Source organism: Oncorhynchus kisutch, linkage group LG27 (genome assembly GCF_002021735.2).
Source record: "Oncorhynchus kisutch isolate 150728-3 linkage group LG27, Okis_V2, whole genome shotgun sequence".
Lineage (NCBI taxonomy): Eukaryota > Metazoa > Chordata > Actinopteri > Salmoniformes > Salmonidae > Oncorhynchus > Oncorhynchus kisutch.
Window position 1 is genome coordinate 43,543,864 of NC_034200.2, and position 20,346 is coordinate 43,564,209.

The 20,346-nt window shown below is 41.4% G+C and overlaps 1 protein-coding gene across 5 annotated transcripts in view; it reads left to right on the top strand.

Moving 5' to 3' along the window:
• The first annotated feature begins 7,958 nt into the window (after positions 1–7,958).
• Positions 7,959–20,346, top strand: part of LOC109880789 (ankyrin repeat domain-containing protein 12-like) — a 58,592-nt gene continuing 46,204 nt past the window's right edge. For all 5 annotated transcript variants that reach the window (XM_031806495.1, XM_031806497.1, XM_031806498.1 and 2 more), the window contains exon 1: positions 7,959–8,114. The gene's annotated coding sequence lies outside the window, so the exon portion shown is untranslated. The remainder of the gene's footprint in view (positions 8,115–20,346) is intronic.

The following is a 20,346-nucleotide window of genomic DNA, read 5'->3' on the forward strand; positions in this document are numbered from 1 at the left end:
GAGGCTATATACAGTAGAGAGGCTATATACAGTAGCGAGGCTATATACAGTAGAGAGGCTATATACAGTAGAGGCTATATACAGTAGAGAGGCTATATACAGTAGAGGCTATATACAGTAGAGAGGCTATATACAGTAGAGGGGCTATATACAGTAGAGACTATATACAGTAGAGGCTATATACAGTAGAGGCTATATACAGTAGAGGGGCTATATACAGTAGAGGCTATATACAGTAGAGAGGCTATATACAGTAGAGGTTATATACAGTAGAGAGGCTATATACAGTAGAGAGGCTATATACAGTAGAGAGGCTATATACAGTAGAGGCTATATACAGTAGAGGCTATATACAGTAGAGGGGCTATATACAGTAGAGGCTATAAACAGTAGAGGCTATATACAGTAGAGAGGCTATATACAGTAGAGGCTATAAACAGTAGAGGCTATATACAGTAGAGAGGCTATATACAGTAGAGCCTATATACAGTAGAGAGGCTATATACAGTAGAGAGGCTATATACAGTAGAGACGCTATATACAGTAGAGACGCTATATACAGTAGAGAGGCTATAAACAGTAGAGGCTATATACAGTAGAGGCTATAAACAGTAGAGGCTATATACAGTAGAGGCTATAAACAGTAGAGGCTATAAACAGTAGAGGCTATAAACAGTAGAGGCTATATACAGTAGAGAGGCTATATACAGTAGAGACGCTATATACAGTAGTGAGGCTATATACAGTAGAGGCTATATACAGTAGAAATTATATACAGTAGAGGCTATATACAGTAGAGGCTATATACAGTAGAGAGGCTATATACAGTAGAGAGGCTATATACAGTAGAGGCTATATACAGTAGCGAGGCTTTATACAGTAGAGGCTATATACAGTAGCGAGTCTATACAGTAGAGGCTATATACAGTAGAGGCTATATACAGTAGAGGCTATATACAGTAGAGGCTATATACAGTAGAGGCTATATACAGTAGAGAGGCTATATACAGTAGAGAGGCTATATACAGTAGAGGCTATATACAGTAGAGAGGCTATATACAGTAGAGAGGCTATATACAGTAGAGATGCTATATACAGTAGCGATGCTACACAGTAGCAAGGCTATATACAGTAGAGAGGCTATATACAGTAGAGGCTATATACAGTAGAGAGGCTATATACAGTAGAGACTATATACAGTAGAGAGGCTATATACAGTAGAGAGGCTATATACAGTAGAGAGGCTATATACAGTAGAGAGGCTATATACAGTAGAGACGCTATATACAGTAGAGACGCTATATACAGTAGAGAGGCTATAAACAGTAGAGGCTATATACAGTAGAGGCTATAAACAGTAGAGGCTATATACAGTAGAGGCTATAAACAGTAGAGGCTATAAACAGTAGAGGCTATAAACAGTAGAGGCTATATACAGTAGAGGTTATATACAGTAGAGAGGCTATATACAGTAGAGACGCTATATACAGTAGTGAGGCTATATACAGTAGAGGCTATATACAGTAGAGGCTATATACAGTAGAAATTATATACAGTAGAGGCTATATACAGTAGAGGCTATATACAGTAGAGAGGCTATATACAGTAGAGAGGCTATATACAGTAGAGGCTATATACAGTAGCGAGGCTTTATACAGTAGAGGCTATATACAGTAGCGAGTCTATACAGTAGAGGCTATATACAGTAGAGGCTATATACAGTAGAGACTATATACAGTAGATGCTATATACAGTAGAGGCTATATACAGTAGAGAGGCTATATACAGTAGAGAGGCTATATACAGTAGAGGCTATATACAGTAGAGAGGCTATATACAGTAGAGATGCTATATACAGTAGCGATGCTACACAGTAGCAAGGCTATATACAGTAGAGAGGCTATATACAGTAGAGGCTATATACAGTAGAGAGGCTATATACAGTAGAGAGGCTATATACAGTAGAGACTATATACAGTAGAGAGGCTATATACAGTAGAGAGGCTATATACAGTAGAGAGGCTATATACAGTAGAGGCTATATACAGTAGAGAGGCTATATACAGTAGAGACTATATACAGTAGAGAGGCTATATACAGTAGAGAGGCTATATACAGTAGAGAGGCTATATACAGTAGAGAGGCTATATACAGTAGAGGCTATAAACAGTAGAGACTATATACAGTAGAGAGGCTATATACAGTAGAGAGGCTATATACAGTAGAGACTATATACAGTAGAGAGGCTATATACAGTAGAGAGGCTATATACAGTAGAGGCTATATACAGTAGAGAGGCTATACACAGTAGAGAGGCTATATACAGTAGAGAGGCTATACACAGTAGAGAGGCTATATACAGTAGAGAGGCTATATACAGTAGAGGCTATATACAGTAGCGAGGCTATATACAGTAGAGAGGCTATATACAGTAGAGGCTATATACAGTAGAGAGGCTATATACAGTAGAGAGGCTATATACAGTAGAGAGGCTATATACAGTAGAGGGGCTATATACAGTAGAGACTATATACAGTAGAGGCTATATACAGTAGAGGGGCTATATACAGTAGAGGCTATATACAGTAGAGGCTATATACAGTAGAGAGGCTATATACAGTAGAGGTTATATACAGTAGAGAGGCTATATACAGTAGAGAGGCTATATACAGTAGAGAGGCTATATACAGTAGAGGCTATATACAGTAGAGGGGCTATATACAGTAGAGGCTATAAACAGTAGAGGCTATATACAGTAGAGAGGCTATATACAGTAGAGGCTATAAACAGTAGAGGCTATATACAGTAGAGGCTATATACAGTAGAGGCTATATACAGTAGAGAGGCTATATACAGTAGAGAGGCTATATACAGTAGAGAGGCTATAAACAGTAGAGAGGCTATAAACAGTAGAGGCTATATACAGTAGAGGCTATAAACAGTAGAGGCTATATACAGTAGAGGCTATAAACAGTAGAGGCTATAAACAGTAGAGGCTATATACAGTAGAGGTTATATACAGTAGAGAGGCTATATACAGTAGAGACGCTATATACAGTAGTGAGGCTATATACAGTAGAGGCTATATACAGTAGAGGCTATATACAGTAGAAATTATATACAGTAGAGGCTATATACAGTAGAGGCTATATACAGTAGAGAGGCTATATACAGTAGAGAGGCTATATACAGTAGAGGCTATATACAGTAGCGAGGCTTTATACAGTAGAGGCTATATACAGTAGCGAGTCTATACAGTAGAGGCTATATACAGTAGAGGCTATATACAGTAGAGGCTATATACAGTAGAGGCTATATACAGTAGAGGCTATATACAGTAGAGAGGCTACATATAGTAGCGAGGCTACATATAGTAGAGAGGCTATATAAAGTAGTGAGGCTACATACAGTAGAGAGGCTCTATACAGTAGGGAGGCTATATACAGTAGAGAGGCTATATACAGTAGCGAGGCTATATACAGTAGCGAGGCTATATACAGTAGCGAGGCTACATAGTAGAGAGGCTATATACAGTAGAGAGGCTACATATAGTAGAGAGGCTATATACAGTAGAGAGGCTACATATAGTAGAGAGGCTACATATAGTAGAGAGGCTATATACAGTAGAGAGGCTGTATACAGGCACTGGTTAGTCAGGCTGATTGAGGTAGTATGTACAAGTGTATATGGTAAAAGTGACTATGCGTGTATGATGAACAGAGAGTAGCAGTAGCTTAAAAGAGGGGTTGGCGGGTGGCGGGACACAATGCAAATAGTCCGGGTAGCCATTTGATTGGCTGTTCAGGAGTCTTATAGACTGTGGGTGGGGTTATATCCTTCCTGTTTGGCCCTGTCCGGGGGTGTCCTCGGATTGGTCCACAGTGTCTCCTGACCCCTCCTGTCTCAGCCTCCAGTATTTATGCTGCAGTAGTTTATGTGTCGGGGGGCTAGGGTCAGTTTGTTATATCTGGAGTACTTCTCCTGTCCTATTCGGTGTCCTGTGTGAATCTAAGTGTGCGTTCTCTAATTCTCTCCTTCTCTCTTTCTTTCTCTCTCTCGGAGGACCTGAGCCCTAGGACCATGCCCCAGGACTACCTGACATGATGACTCCTTGCTGTCCCCAGTCCATCTGACCGTGCTGCTGCTCCAGTTTCAACTGTTCTGCCTTATTATTATACGACCATGCTGGTCATTTATGAACATTTGAACATCTTGGCCATGTTCTGTTATAATCTCCACCTGGCACAGCCAGAAGAGGACTGGCCACCCCACATAGCCTGGTTCCTCTCTAGGTTTCTTCCTAGGTTTTGGCCTTTCTAGGGAGTTTTTCCTAGCCACCGTGCTTCTACACCTGCATTGCTTGCTGTTTGGGGTTTTAGGCTGGGTTTCTGTACAGCACTTTGAGATATCAGCTGATGTACGAAGGGCTATATAAATTGATTTGATTTGATTCTTATGGCTTGGGGGTAAAAACTGTTGAGTATACTTTTTTTCCTACACTTGGCACTCCAGTACCATTTGCCATGAGAGAACAGTCTATGACTGGAGTGGCTGGGGTCTTTGACCATTTTTAGGGCCTTCCTCTGAGACCGCCTGGTGTAGAGGTCCTGGATGGCAGGCAGCTTAGCCCCAGTGATGTACTAGGCCATACGCACTACCCTCTGTAGTGCCTTGCGGTCAGAGGCCGAGCAGTTGTCATACCAGGCAGTGATGCAACCAGCTCTCGATGTTGCAGCTGTAGAACCTTTTGAGGATCTCAGGACCCATGACAAATCTTTTTGGCTTTGTCTTACCCTCTTCATGACTGTCTTGTTGTGTTTGGACCATTCTAGTTTGTTGGTGATATGGACACCAAGGAATTTGAAGCTCTTAACCTGCTCCACTACAGCCCCGTCGATGAGAATGGGGGCGTGCTCAGTCCTCCTTTTCCTGTAGTCCACAATCATCTCCTTAGTCTTGGCTACGCTGAGAGATATGTTGTTATTCTGGCACCACCCGGCCAGGTCTCTGACCTCCTCCCTATAGGCTGTCTCGTCGTTGTCTGTGATCAGGCCTACCACTGTTGTGTCGTCTGCAAACTTAATGATGGTGTTGGAGTCGTGCCTGGCCATGCAGTCGTGGGTGGCAGGTGTCTTCACTGACATTTTCAACATGTCCCTGATTGAGTCTGTAATACCAACATGGCAAAATAAATACACAAAGGCAACCCAAAGGCAAACTGCCTATATGACTACAGACCCGTAGCACTCACGTCTGTAGCCATGAAGTGCTAATTATGTCACATCTCAAAAAAAATAAAAAATGGTAACGTTGTATTTCTTGTTCACAAATTTCATGCTCATGCTGGGTATTTTAGCCAGCGCCCAATTGACTCCCATTCACTCCTTGAAGGAGTCCTCTCTTTGTCCTAGCATCACCCTGAATGCACTGCGCTACCCATTACGACAAATGGGCAACATACACAATGGGCGTTAATACGATTCCAATGGAGTTTCCCCATCTCCTCAAAAGTATATCTGACAGACTCTGGCTGGACTGAGGACGACGCAAAGTTTGGAAAATGTGTCTCGCAAACGGAGCCTTAAACCGCAAGCGGGTGTGTGCTGCCATCCTGTTAGAAGGTAACAGATTATTTTATTACAATGGTTAAATTGGATTTTCATTGTGTTCAATGGTGTTATTTGCCCCCTAGTGGAGCTTTCTGGTACTTAGAAAGACTACGCAAACAGGAAGTACAGAATTTGTTCCGCACGCATAGAAGCAGCTACAAACAAAGCTACGGTGCAGGTCTTTCAATGTAGTTATTTCTTGTCACGCTTCAGCCTTGGAAGCAACTCTATCAATAACAAGATTATCATCATTAGCTAAATGCTTGAATCGAACTTACAAACAAATATTTTCCAAGGCTGAGGCGTTTAAGTTTATCGTGATGGTAATGACGTTTGTTTTTATTAGGTTGAGGTTGCTAGCTACAGTGGTATCTTCAACCTAGCCTCGCTTTTAGCTAGCTGAGTTGAGGGAGGAAAAAAAGTAACTAAAACAAAACATGTTTTATCATTTGAAACAATATATTTATCCTGTCTTGAATGAAAAGGTAATATTTTGCACTTTGGGGTTTCCTGAACGTGGGCATTCCTGCATCTGCAGGAACACCTCTTTATGCTTCTATTGGTCCATTTTAAAGCTAGGAGGAGGAGGAGGCACTTCAGTACAATAGGTGGGCGGTAATGCACCATTGGATGCCAACCGCAGATAAACCCACAGAAGAAGAGGCAGACTGTCCTTTGCCCTCGCCTGTCGGGCACTTTTTCCCCGCAGTTCTGTTAATGATGGCAGTTGTTCTGTAAACATTTAGGACACTGGGTGCTAGCTAGCTAGCTAGTTAGAAAGATAGGACTCCAGTACACTGTGCAAGCAGGAGGTGGGGATAGTTAGGTAGCTAGCACACCGGTAGACAGTGTCCTTCGCCCTCGTCTGTCGGGCACTGTTTTCCCGCAGTTCTGTTAACGACTCTGGTACATAATAGCAAGCAAAATAGGTACCTAAATAGAGATAGCTAGGACACCGGTGTCCTTTGCCCCCGGCCTGTCGGGCTGTTTTCACACAGTTCTGTAACGACAGCGAGGGCATGTATTTGGCAAGCGGGAGCGAAGGACACTGTGTACTAGCTGGTTAGCTAGCTAACTAGGACACAGCAGGCAGGATAGGTAGCTAGCTAGGACACTGGTAGACAGTGTACCTTGCCCTTGCCTGCCAGGCACTGTTAGCTAGCAAGGAGGTCTCCGGTACACAGCAGGCGGGAGGCTGGGGCGACACCGGTAGAAAGTTCAACTGTCTGTTTAGTAGCGCAGCAATACTCTGTGAAGATGACATAAGACATCACAGTGGTACCGTGAGTCTTCAGGCTAGACGCATGTGGCATTTTGGCAAGTCTGATAAAAAAAATAAACAAATACTTTATATCAGAGTTGTCTCTTGTCATAGAGATAGATAGAAGACTCATGATGGGTATGACCGCTTATAGCATGGACATTGCAATTGAGGCCTTCCACAATTTTAAATGTGTCAAATGGATGGGGATACCTATGAGTTGAGAATTATCAGCCAATGAGGAAGAAAATGGAGATGGCTTTCAATGCAACAGCGTCACGGACGCTATAATGACACAGATAACAAAGATGAGTCCTATATCTATCTCTATGGCCTGTAGATACACGCGTATCTACCCTCTCATTGGCCACAATGGTCCCACCTGATCTCGCCCCCTCCTCCTCATGCCTTCCATCTTTGAGGACATGTATTTCTATTGTTCGAGCGGGCACTCGAATCTCTTGTCAATATAATAAACAATCTTTCATAGTGTTCTCCCAATCGCGCATGCGCTTTAATACCCATATAATGCAAATATCACTGCGCCACAACAATTCGATATAGACAGAGCGGCAGGAATGATGCAACACATCGACGGAACTAGAATACAGTGTCTATGCATTCATATAAATGACAATTGAATGCACATAGTCAGATTTTACCTCTCTGTTATGTCTTCATTCGACATGTTCGAAAAACATTCCCTAAAGCCGCAGAGCGGAGCGGAAAGGATGACGCGCCCAGCGTCACCCACCTCTCCCTCTCCGATATGCACCCCAAAAGTTGACTTGCAAAATACTCACCATTCGGTATCTATACACGCAATAAAACACGACTTTAAAATGTACATACTAACCTAACGAAGATTTTTATTTTATTATATCGAAGCCATTTCTATCAGTTCCGGGAAATGTTTAAAATGTGGTAAATAGCTTGACATACCCATTTTCCAGCAGACTTTAGACCCTTAAAAAAAAAAAGATTGTCAGGACTCACGTGACCAATATGACTGTTCTCCGCCAATGGGAGCGACGTTTGCATGATTTGCTGGGGGGAGTTTCTTCTTGAAGACGAAGGACGGACTGGGGATGTTTTCAAACCCAGCAATAAACTGGACGTCACACATAGCCCGTAGTCTAGCTACTGTTCATGTTCAATATTTTGGGAAATTACTGTTTTACAAGCTACGTAGTTTTATCTTCACGATCTGAATGAACAGGCAGAACCTGATGGGTATTGAAAAGGTAAGCAGAAAGTTAAATGTTCATATTTATTTAGATTTGATTGCTCATGATCATAGGTAAAACCCCAGCTAGCAAGCTAATCAACTTTGACGTTAGCTATGGCCACAACTTTTATTGTTATTTTTGGACTTGTATGTCACCTACTTTTTTTTTATGGACGCATTTAAGTAACAGGTGTTTTACTTATGTGTCAAAGTTGCTTTTATGCTAATAATATGAATAATTATAGCTGTGTGTTGAAGGGAAAAGCTGGGTGACAACTGGTGGCTAACTAGTTAGCTTCAGCTAGCCTGTAAGGTATTCGCCTCAGCGGGCTTTTGTCTACACGGGATGTTTTTTTGTTGTTTTTGTTCTCCATGTAACTTACACATTGAACGATTAAAAAAAAATATATATATATATATCTCTTTAAAGTATTTTTTCCCCCTGCAACAGACTATGGTTACACAGTAAATTGACCGAGACTTTTGCCAGGTAGCAAATTCGACACATTTTATGTAACGTAGTCTACGTAGTCTCCAGAAGGAATAGCTAACGTCAACTTAACTACTGTAGCCCTCATTACAGGCGTTCCAGCGCCGAACGTAGCGTAAGTATGCTATTCTCTAAACACTATCCACGTTAACCCGGGCTAACTAGCTAGCAAGCTAACTGTATTCGCGTCCATTTATGTCCATATACGTTTAAAACGTCTGAATATTTGCCACGTTGGATATGTAAAACAAAAATGCACATAATAATAACAATTATAATTATTTGCTATTTGTAAATCTGACAACAGTACAGCCAAGGTACAGCAGCGAGTGAAGCATTTTTTTTGGGGGGGGGGGGTGTGTGTTGGTTGAACCGCTTGTCTGTCTGGTGTGACCGTCCTTCGCTCTGGAAACCTTTTGTCTAAAGGACGTATCACTCAGATCCTATACAAAAACCAAGCCACCAGTGCGAGCTGAATAATACTTCACGTCTCTCGTTCATGACAATGACAGAATAAATACATTGTATTATAGCCACAATGGGTGCAGAATGAACTGTCTCCATGAAGTATGATGAAATATCAAATCAAGGGTGATGTCATTTCTACCCTCCCATGCTGTTGCAGTATTTTGTATAGCCTAATATCAGAGCAATACAGGTTGAAATTGATATCCAGCTATTGTCTTCAGTGAGGCAGCAATGATAATGACACTGAATCTATGCATTTAGTTGCAAGTAGGGCTCCGCTTATCTAAATAGTTTTCCCCTTTTTCCTACTACCAAATATAGCTGTATGCCTTTCACCCTAAATAATCAAAATCATAGTAATGTGTGTGCAATAAAGAAGTTAATTACAGAATGCATAGTGACTAACCCTAGGGTTTGTCTTAAACACTTAACATGTTGAAAACAAACCCTCTCCCCCAAAATACTAGTCCTATATATTTTCCTATATACTTTAAAAATGGGCCTTTGATACCACCCTGAATTGTTATTTAGCTCGATGACAGAATTCTGGTTTGAATGTCTGTTTAACTTTGATCATCACTACACTAAAATTGTATTTTGTTGTCACATCATGTTCCTCATTTGTGTTACTGTAGTACCAAGTACTTAAAACTCACTATCACTGAGTACATTATCACGAGTACATTTTGCATATTGAACTTATTATGTCAGTCTATGCAGTAGTTATGTGAACACCGTACTCTGCTTATCTTAATTGGCGTAAGGTCATAATCGGAGGTAAGCATATGCCGTTTAAAAACACCTGGTTTTCTGAGTAATCAAATTATTAGGACATGTAAATACCTTAATCGGCGTTCCAGCGGTGCGTTTGATTCGCCCATACACCAGGCAAGCACGCTTGGCGAGTGAGTTGTACTTGGAACAGCTGCATATATGCTTCTTTTAGAAGTAGCTTTCACATGTACTTTATATGTCCAAACTCAGAATCAAATATGCTTCCCAAAAATAACATGTTTGATGTGCTAGAATGTTTGTTTTTGATTAGTGATTTTCTGCATTTATCGGTGCCGTCAAGGTTGCCTGATTTCAGACGTGTCCATGAAAACAGGATTATTATGGAAATCGGTCTTCTTCCAAAGCATGTCAAAGTTGTAATCAAACTTGTTAAAAAAAATGTAATCTTTATTTAACTGGGCAAGTCAGTGAAGAACACATTCTTAGTTACAATGACAGCCTTGGAACAGTGGGTTAGCTGCCTTGTTCAGGAGCAGAATGACAGATTTTGACCTTCTCAGCTCGGTATTTCGATCTAACAACCTTTCGGTTACTGGCCAAAAGCTCTAACCACTAGGCTTCCTGCCACTCCTAATCTCACTTTCCACAATAATCGCATTATTGTATGCATGACACTGACAAAAAATAACCCACACATTTAGGGCTGGTATGATATCAGTATCGCAATATCCCCCCCCCCCCCCCCCCCCAAAAAAAAAATGATAACACAAAGCAGATTTCACTCTGTTCCTGAATGTAAAATAAATGAATCCATGTGACTCTGGATGACATCACAATGACGTTTGTTTCCAACATCCGTGTTGTTTTCCTTAAGAAGTTAAATCCCCCTTTTTTGTGTTTTTGTTTCCCTGTCACGATACAAATAGTGCGATACTGGTATCGTCCCGACCCTAATTCACATGCACGCGCATACCGACACAACACGCCCGCACGCTCTCGTATGCGGTTGCTACTCTCTTCTCTTATGATTATCTATCCTGATGTCTAGTCACTTTACCCTGCCGTTATGTACATTTATAGTAGAGATGTGCATCTTTCCCTTTTCAAGACGATACAGGAATGATACGTTTTTAGTTTGAATAGAGGAACGACTCGATAACATAATAATAATAACATAATAACATTTGTTTGTGTAAACGCATTCATTATCCATTCTAAATTTAAAGTCTGCTTCCGATGAAGCTTAGTGGCTTCTCTGATCTGGATCTGTCTGAGCTTCTCTGATCTGGATCTGTCTGAGCTTCTCTGATCTGGATCTGTCTGAGCTTCTCTGATCTGGATCTGTCTGAGCTTCTCTGATCTGGATCTGTCTGAGCTTCTCTGATCTGGATCTGTCTGAGCTTCTCTGTGTGTTTGTAAATGATGTCTATGTTGGCACCTGAGCTGAGTCAGAAGGGAAACTAGGCATCTAACACCTACTATCAGATAAGGAGGGGGGGCGGTGGCAGTGTGTGCTTTTTCTCCCCTCACTTTTTATCGGAAATCACCATCACCCACTAATTCATTTGTTGTTCAGCATGCACAATTACTTGTTGATTTAATGACTGTCAACTACAGTGCATTCGGAAAGTATTCAGACCCCTAGAATTTTTCCACCTTTTATGTTACAGCCTTATTCTAAAAATGGATGAATCCCCCTCAATCTACACACTATACCCCATAATGACAAAAACATTTCTTTAAACAAATCGTTGTCGAGTTGTGTTCCTGTTGGAAGGTGAATCTTTACCCCAGTCTGATGTCCTAAGTGCTCTGGAGCAGGTTTTTATCAAGGATCTCTCTCTGTACTTTGCTCAGTTCATTTTTCCCTCGATCCTGACTCGTCTCCCAGTCCCTGCCGCTGAAAAACAGCTATGGATTCATGGATTCAGGATTCATTCAGGCCAAAGAGTTCAATCTTGGTTTCATCAAACCAGAGAATCTTGTTTCTCATGGTTTGAGAGTCCTTTAGGTGCCTTTTGGCAAACTCCAAGCGGGCTGTCATGTGCCTTTTACTGAAGAGTGGCTTCCAGCTGGCCACTCTACCATAAAGGCCTGATTGGTGGAGTGCTGCAGAGATTGTTGTCCTTTTGGAAGGTTCTCCCATCTCCACAGAGGAACTCTGGAGCTCTGTCAGAGTGACCATCAGGTTCTTGGTCACCTACCTGACCAAGGCCCTTTTCCCCTGATTGCTCAGTTTTGCCAGCTCTAGGAAGATTCTTGGTGGTTCCAAAAATCTTCCATTTAAGAATAATTTTTTGGTACCATTCCCCAGATCTGTGCCTCGACACAATCCTGTCTCGGAGCTCTACGGACAACTCCTTCGACCTCATGGCTTGTTTTTTTTGCTCTGACATGCACCGTCAACTGTGGGACCTTATATATGACAGGTGTGTGAGAAACATCTCAAGGATGATCAATGGAAACAGGATGCACCTGAGCTCAATGTTGAAAATAATGTATTTCTTTTTTTTTAATGAATTATAGTGTGTTGTGTGTAGATTGAGGATTTTTTTTTCCATCTATTTTAGGATAAGGCTGTAACGTAACAAAATGTGGAAAAAGTCAAGTCTTGAATACTTTCCGAACACACTGTATACTTATTATTTTTTACCGGGGACTTTCAGACGAGTCTTGTGAGGCTTGTGGGCAAAACAACCTACATATACAGTACCAATCAAATGTTTGGATACCTACTCATCCAAGGGTAAAAAAAAAAAAAGGTTACTATTTTCTACATTGTAGAATAATATTGATCAACTTATGAAATCATGTAGTAACCAAAATAAAGGAAAAGCAGCCAACAAGTGCTCAGCATATGTGGGAACTCCTTCAAGACTGTTGGATAAGCATTTCTCATGACGCTGGTTGAGAGAATGCCGAGACTGTTCAAAGCTGTCATCAAGGCAAAGGGGTGGCTACTTTTGAACAATCTCAAGTATAATTTTTTTTGTTTTTTTGTGGTGTCTCATGGCCTGGCAAAACACCACTCTAGCTCTGCCACATCTCACTGCACATGCAGAACGGCGATATTTGCAGATGTGGTAAATTGAGACTCCGTCCGTGCAAAAAAACCCCAACTAAAAATAGATTATCTGTTAATCTAAACTTACATCGGTTTCAGTAACAACCAGTGAGCAATGGCAATTACTTGCCATTCATCTTGGACTCTCACAATGAGTATAATGCCCTGTTATGCCTTATTTGGATTAATTTCTTAGTCATTTAGTATTAATTCCTCTATCAGTAAAACTGACTTTAAAAATAAATAAATTAAAGGGGCATTTCTAAAATGTTCTACTTCATATTTATCTGTGTTTCCAATGACCTCCTCAACCAATTAGTAGACAATGCCTACTCATGAATAGTTAAAATCACACGATGCACACTGATGTCATCAAAAACACTTCTCTTCCTTCCTGTTTTTTTATTTTTTTTAATTTTTTACTACAGAACATAGAAATGTGTTTACATGTTGGGGGTGAGTTCACAAATATTATGTAGGATGTTATGATTCACACCTATCTAAAGGCACTGCATCTCAGTGCTAGAGGCATCACTACAGACAACCTGGTTCGATTCCAGGCTGTAGCGCAACCGACCTGCGATTGGGAGTCCCAAAGGGTGGCATACTATTGGCTCAGCGTCGTCTGGGTTTTGACCTGGGGTAGGCAGTCATTGTAAATAAGAGTTTGTTTAAGCACCAGCTCACAGATTACTGCACCTGTACATAGCCCATCTATAATTTATCCCAAACAACTACCTCTTCCCCTACTGTATTTTGCTCCTTTACACCCCATTATTTCTATTTCTACTCTGCACATTTTTCCACTGCGAATCTACCATTCCAGTGTTTTACTTGCTATATTGTATTTACTTCGCCACCATGGCCTTTTTTTGCCTTTACCTCTCTTATCTCACCTCATTTGCTCACATTGTATGTAGACTTATTTTTCTACTGTATGTCAAAAACACTGTATTAACTTGGTCTTGCCCAGATCTCACGTCAGCATACTTGCAACAATGTATTGAATATTCTGGGGCCTCTGTGTTTCCTGTACCAGTGAGCTCTGGACAGACACAGCTGTAGACTATTTGGGATAAGTAATCAGACCTGTTTTTATGACGTTACCACTGGATTAGAGCACCCCCCCCCCCCACCACACAGATTTTTGTTCACTTGCTGTTTTGAGGTGAAGGAAGTTATTACTTTTGAGAAGCTCCACATTTAAAATGGTGAGTTAAGACCATCAGAAATGGTATCATATCCCCAGAGGGACACATTTATAGGCCTACATTTGCAGGCAGGCCAGATAGAGTAGGTCTACTTCTATGCGTAATCAGGTTTGTGCTCTTACTCAAAGATTTGACCAGAGCAAACAAAAAAATGAATAATTTGTCAATAACTAAAAGGTTGTGCGCTCTGCAAACATGTCCACTCTTACAACGACAACGTTAAGACGGTAATATGACTATATTGAATGGATTTAACAGAACTTACTGTAGCCAAACAAACACTGTAAATTCCGATAATTTCAAATCAACAGTAAATGTACTACTGTTGATACAGGTTTGCCATTCAGACTGAATCAGACTGCTGTCTCGTGTGCCATACATTTTTATTTTTTAATACATTTTTTTTTATATACACTGCTCCAAAAAATAAAGGGAACACTTAAACAACACCATGTAACTCCAAGTCAATCACACTTCTGTGAAATCAAACTGTCCACTTAGGAAGCAACACTGATTGACAATACATTTCACATGCTGTTGTGCAAATGGAATAGACAACAGGTGGAAATTATAGGCAATTAGCAAGACACCCCTAATAAAGAAGTGGTTCTGCAGGTGGTGACCACAGACCACTTCTCAGTTCCTATGCTTCCTGGCTGATGTTTTGGTCACTTTTGAATGCTGGCGATGCTTTCACTCTAGTGGTAGCATGAGACGGAGTCTACAACCCACACAAGTGGCTCAGGTAGTGCAGCTTATCCAGGATGGCACATCAATGCGAGCTGTGGCATGAAGGTTTGCTGTGTCTGTCAGCGTAGTGTCTAGAGCATGGAGGCGCTACCAGGAGACAGGACAGTATATCAGGAGACGTGGAGGAGGGCAACAACCCAGCAGCAGGACCGCTACCTCCGCCTTTGTGCAAGGAGGAGCACTGCCAGAGCCCTGCAAAATGACCTCCAGCAGGCCACAAATGTGCATGTCTGTTTCTGACCGTTTGAGCAGACTCCATGAGGGCCCGACGTCCACAGGTAGGGGTTGTGCTTACAGCCCAACACCGTGCAGGACGTTTGGCATTTGCCAGAGAACACCAAGATTGGCAAATTCGCCACTGGCGCCCTGTGCTCTTCACAGATGAAAGCAGGTTCACACTGAGCACATGTGACAGTCTGGAGACGCCGTGGAGAACGTTCTGCTGCCTGTAACATCCTTCAGCATGACCGGTTTGGCGGTGGGTCAGTCATGGTGTGGGGTGGCATTTCTTTGGGGGGCCGCACAGTCCTCCATGTGCTCGCCAGAGTTCGCCTGACTGCCATTAGGTACTGAGATGAGACCACTTGTGAGACCATATGCTGGTGCAGTTGGCCCTGGGTTCCTCCTAATGCAAGACAATGCTAGACCTCATGTGGCTGGAGTGTGTCAGCAGTTCCTGCAAGAGGAAGGCGTTGATGCTATGGACTGGCCCGCCCGTTCCCCAGACCTGAATCCAATTGAGCACATCTGGGACATCATGTCTCGCTCCATCCACCAACGCCACGTTACACCACAGACTGTCCAGGAGTTGGCAGATGCTTTAGTCCAGGTCTGGGAGGAGATCCCTCAGGAGACCATCCGCCACCTCATCAGGAGCATGCCAGGCGTTGTAGGGAGGTCATACAGACACGTGGAGGCCAAACACACTACTGAGCCTCATTTTGACTTGTTTTAAGGACATTACATCAAAGTTGGATCAGCCTGTAGTGTGGTTTTCCACTTTAATTTTGAGTATGACTCTAAATCCAGACCCTCCATGGGTTGATAAATTTGATTTCCATTGATAGTTTTTGTGTGATTTTGTTGTCAGCACATTAAACTATGTAAAGAAAAAAGTATTTAATAAGAATATTTCATTCATTCAAGATCTAGGATGTGTTATTTTAGTGTTCCCTTTATTTTTTTGTTACTGCTCGATTAAAAAAAAAAAAAAATCTTTGCCAGCCAAGGAGTCTACCAGTTGACTAAATGGGGTCAGCCCCAATAGGCAGACATCCATTGGTAGTTTGATGTAAACAAGATGGTGGCCTCCTCAGGGTCCCCCCCTTTTATCTGTTTACATACAGAGGCATCTTGGTAGTTTGATCTCAGTATATGGTAAAACCTAACTATGGTAAATACTTGTTTGAACTAACCTACCTAATGTAAACACTACATTGTTTTTGTCAAGTAAGTGCGTACATTGATGGACCACTAGAGTGGTAGGTCTAGTTGTTTGTTACCATGTCTTAGGCCTACCTAAAGGTTTCTGGCAAGTAACAGCAGCATGTCCACCTTTTCTGCCCCAGAGTAGCAAACTCCGCAGGATGATAAACTAGTAAATGTTGACTGAGATTTGTAGTTTGGCCATCCTTTGCCTTAGTAATCTGTTTCCATATTCTCCAAGTGATTTTGGTCAGGACTACTGGCTCACCTTGATCATTTAGCGTGAAGCTGAAGAACTGGTGACGACGTGCTTTTCTTTCCCACCGAGTCCGCTATCGTTTTATTCATATTTAACTGAGGCTGGCTCTGCCGTAGTTGCTGAGGCTGGCTCTGCCGTAGTTGCTGAGGCTGGCTCTGCCGTAGTTGCTGAGGCTGGCTCTGCCGTAGTTGCTGAGGCTGGCTCTGCCGTAGTTGCTGAGGCTGGCTCTGCCGTAGTTGCTGAGGCTGGCTCTGCCGTAGTTGCTGAGGCTGGCTCTGCCGTAGTTGCTGAGGCTGGCTCTGCCGTAGTTGCTGAGGCTGGCATTGTTTTATTCTGATTTAGATGTCTAGATGCGTTTCATAGCAGAGATCAAGTTTATAAATTGTCTGGCTGGGCTGATGAGACAGTGGATTGCACAGTCAGATGGAACAGCGTACATAGGCATTTTAACGTCATGGATTTAGCTGGTGGTAACTTGTGGAATAGACACCGGCTGGAATGCGGTTTTAACCAATCAGCATTCAGGATTAGACCCACCCGTTGTGTAACTGTTTCTAAAAGCTATGCTAATATAACTATTTTAGTATTTTTACGGAGGAGAAGTATAGCCCTACCAATTGGAAAATCATTCTGCAACTCGATTTAAAAATAACTAGGAATAGCAATGTGTCCTTTTTGTACTGTGTTTTCCTGCCAATTGTCCCCTCCCTGTGCAATTTGTCTGAGGTCTTTCCTTCCCGTGGGAGAGACGTTTTCTCAGCTTCCCATTTGAACTGTTTTCAGCTATTTTCACTGTCTCTGCTACTGTATTTAAAACCCTTATTACTCCCACATCCTACATTCATGACCCCCCCCCCCCCTGTGCGAGTAAATTTCAATTGGGTCGCATTGCTGTGAGCTGCACAATCTACACAGTCATATAACATCATAAAATCCAATTGTTGGCAAAACCCAGCTGTCACGTTGTCATGGTTGACGAGAGGAGGTTCTCCACTTTCTGTGGGTATATTTGACATGGCTTTGAGATACTTGGCACACAAAATGATTATGTACATTGGCCATACCGATTGCAGAGGCCTCATTGGACAGCGGGCTTACATGGACTGTTTTTAGTAAATGGCTACTAGCAGTGGGTAGTATATTTACAGTTGGTGATCTAGCTGTGTTTTGAGTTTCTACTTACTCGGGTAGATATTAGCCCCAAATAAATTTGCCTAATGATGTTAGTGCATATAAAGATACATTTTTCAATACCGATTTATTGGAAGACCAAAAAAATCTGATACCGATTTTAATCGGCCAATTATTTATTTATTTGTAATAATGACAATTACAACAATACTGAATGAACACTTATTGTAACTTAATATAATACATCAATGAAATCAATTTAGCCTCAAGTAAATAATGAAACATGTTCAATTTGTTTTAAATAATGCAAAAACCAAGTGTTGGAGAAGAAAGTAAAAGTGCAATATGTGCTAACGTTTCAGTTCCTTGCTCAGAACATGAGAACATATAGCTGGTGATTCCTTTTAACAGGAGTCTTCAATATTCCCAGGTATGAAGTTTTAGGTTGTAGTTATTATAGGTCAATTTCTCTCTGTTTTGTATTTCATATACCTTTGACTATTGGATGTTCTTATAGGCACTTTAGTATTGCCAGTGTAACAGTATAGCTTCCGTCCCTCTCCTCGACCCCCTACCTGGGCTCGAACCAGGAATACATCGACAACAGCCACCCTCGAAGCAGCGTTACCCATCGCTCCACAAAAGCAGCGGCCCTTACAGAGCAAGAGGAACAACCACTCCAATTCTCAGAGCGAGTGACGTTTGAAATGCTATTAGCGCACACCCCGCTAACTAGCTAGCCATTTCACATCGGTTACACCAGCCTAATCTCGGTAGTTGATAGGCTTGAAGTCATAAACGGCTCAATGCTTGAAGCACAGCGACGAGCTTCTGGCAAAACGCACTAAAGTGCTGTTTGAATGAATGCTTACGATCCTGTTGGTGCCTACCATTGCTCAGTCAGACTGCTCTATCAAATCAGACTTAATTATAACATAATAATACACAGAAATACGAGCCTTAGGTCATTAATATGGTAGAATCCAGAAACTATCATCTCGAAAACAAGACGTCTATTTCAGTGAAATACGGATCCGTTCCATATTTATCTAACGGGTGGCAACCATTAGTCTAAATATTCCTGTTACACAACCTTCAATGTTATGTCATAATTACGTAAAATTCTAGCAATTTAGGCGTCCCAAACTGTTGCATGTCCACTGACTCTGCGTGCAATGAACGCAAGAGAATTGACACAATTTCACCTGGTTAATATTGCCTGCTAACCTGGATTTCTTTTAGCTAAATATCCAGGTTTAAAAATATATACTTCTGTGTATTGATTTTAAGAAAGGCTTTGATGTTTATGGTTAGGAACACATTGAAGCAAGACAGTCCTTTTTCGCGAATACGCACCGATTTATATGCAACGCAGGACACGCTAGATAATATCTAGTAATATCATCAACCATGTGTAGTTAACTAGTGATTATGATTGATCTTTTTTTTATAAGATAAGATTAATGCTAGCTAGCAACTTACCTTGGCTTACTGCATTCGTGTAACAGGCAGTCTCCTCGTGGAGTGCAATGTAATCAGGTGGTTAGTTAACTGTAAGGTTGCAAGATTGAATCCCTGAGCTGACCAGGTGAAACTCTGTCGTTCTGCCCCTGAACAAGGCCGTTAACCCACTGTTCCTAGGCCGTGATTGAAAATAAGAATTTGTTCTTAACTGACTTGCCTAGTTAAATAGAGGTGTGTAAAAAAAACGATGATATGATAACTTGAAATCAGCCTTAATTAATCTCCATTCCGATCAATCGGGCGACCTCTAATGAAGATACAGGCAAATTAATCTCTTTGTTGGGAAACAATATATATTTTAAATGACACCAATTCTGGAACTGTATTTTAACTGTCAAATTTAACATCATAATGACTGGATTAGTTTGCACATATAAAAAATATATATTGCATGAAAAGATAACTTATTTCCTGAGTACCATCTCTGTTGTCATCACACATTTAAAAAAATAAACCGCTGTGAATGACTAAGATGTTAAAATATATTTATATTGCTTGCTTCCACAGAAAGAACGAATTGTTGCGATGTAAAATCACTGACTGAATGAATAAATGTTAGGTCTAGAACCCTCTCCCCAGTGTCCCATAGCCTTGGCTTGTATTTAGTTTAGGTATGTACAGAACACTCAGTACCTACTTGTACACAGATCTGTATATTGATTGAGGAACACGTGATTCTTCGTAGCCAAACTGTATATGTAAGGCCTAACTGGTCGGCTTCGTACCACAGACTTCTCGCTTTTTAGGAAACCAATGTCTTCACCATTTTGTTTTAGATCAAGTGGGAATTCTCATTTTGGGCCGAGGGTGACGTTGGTTTTTACCTCACCATGAAAGCGTGATTCCTAAAGGATCTCAGTTACATATACAGTTGTGGCTACAAAGAATCACGTGTTCCTCAATCTACAGCATGTATTTCTATCTGAACCGTCAAGGTTACATCATGTATTTCTGACTATGCAAGGCCCTAGTTTAATTTGTCTGAACAAGCCTCCAAACATGCCAGCTGTCTATGCAAGAAGAATCATCTGTTCTACATGATATATTTCTATGAACCTTCAGAAGAATCATCTGTTCTACATTATATATTTCTATGAACCTTCAGAAGAATCATCTGTTCTACATGATATATTTCTATGAACCTTCAGAAGAATCATCTGTTCTACATGATATATTTCTATGAACCTTCAG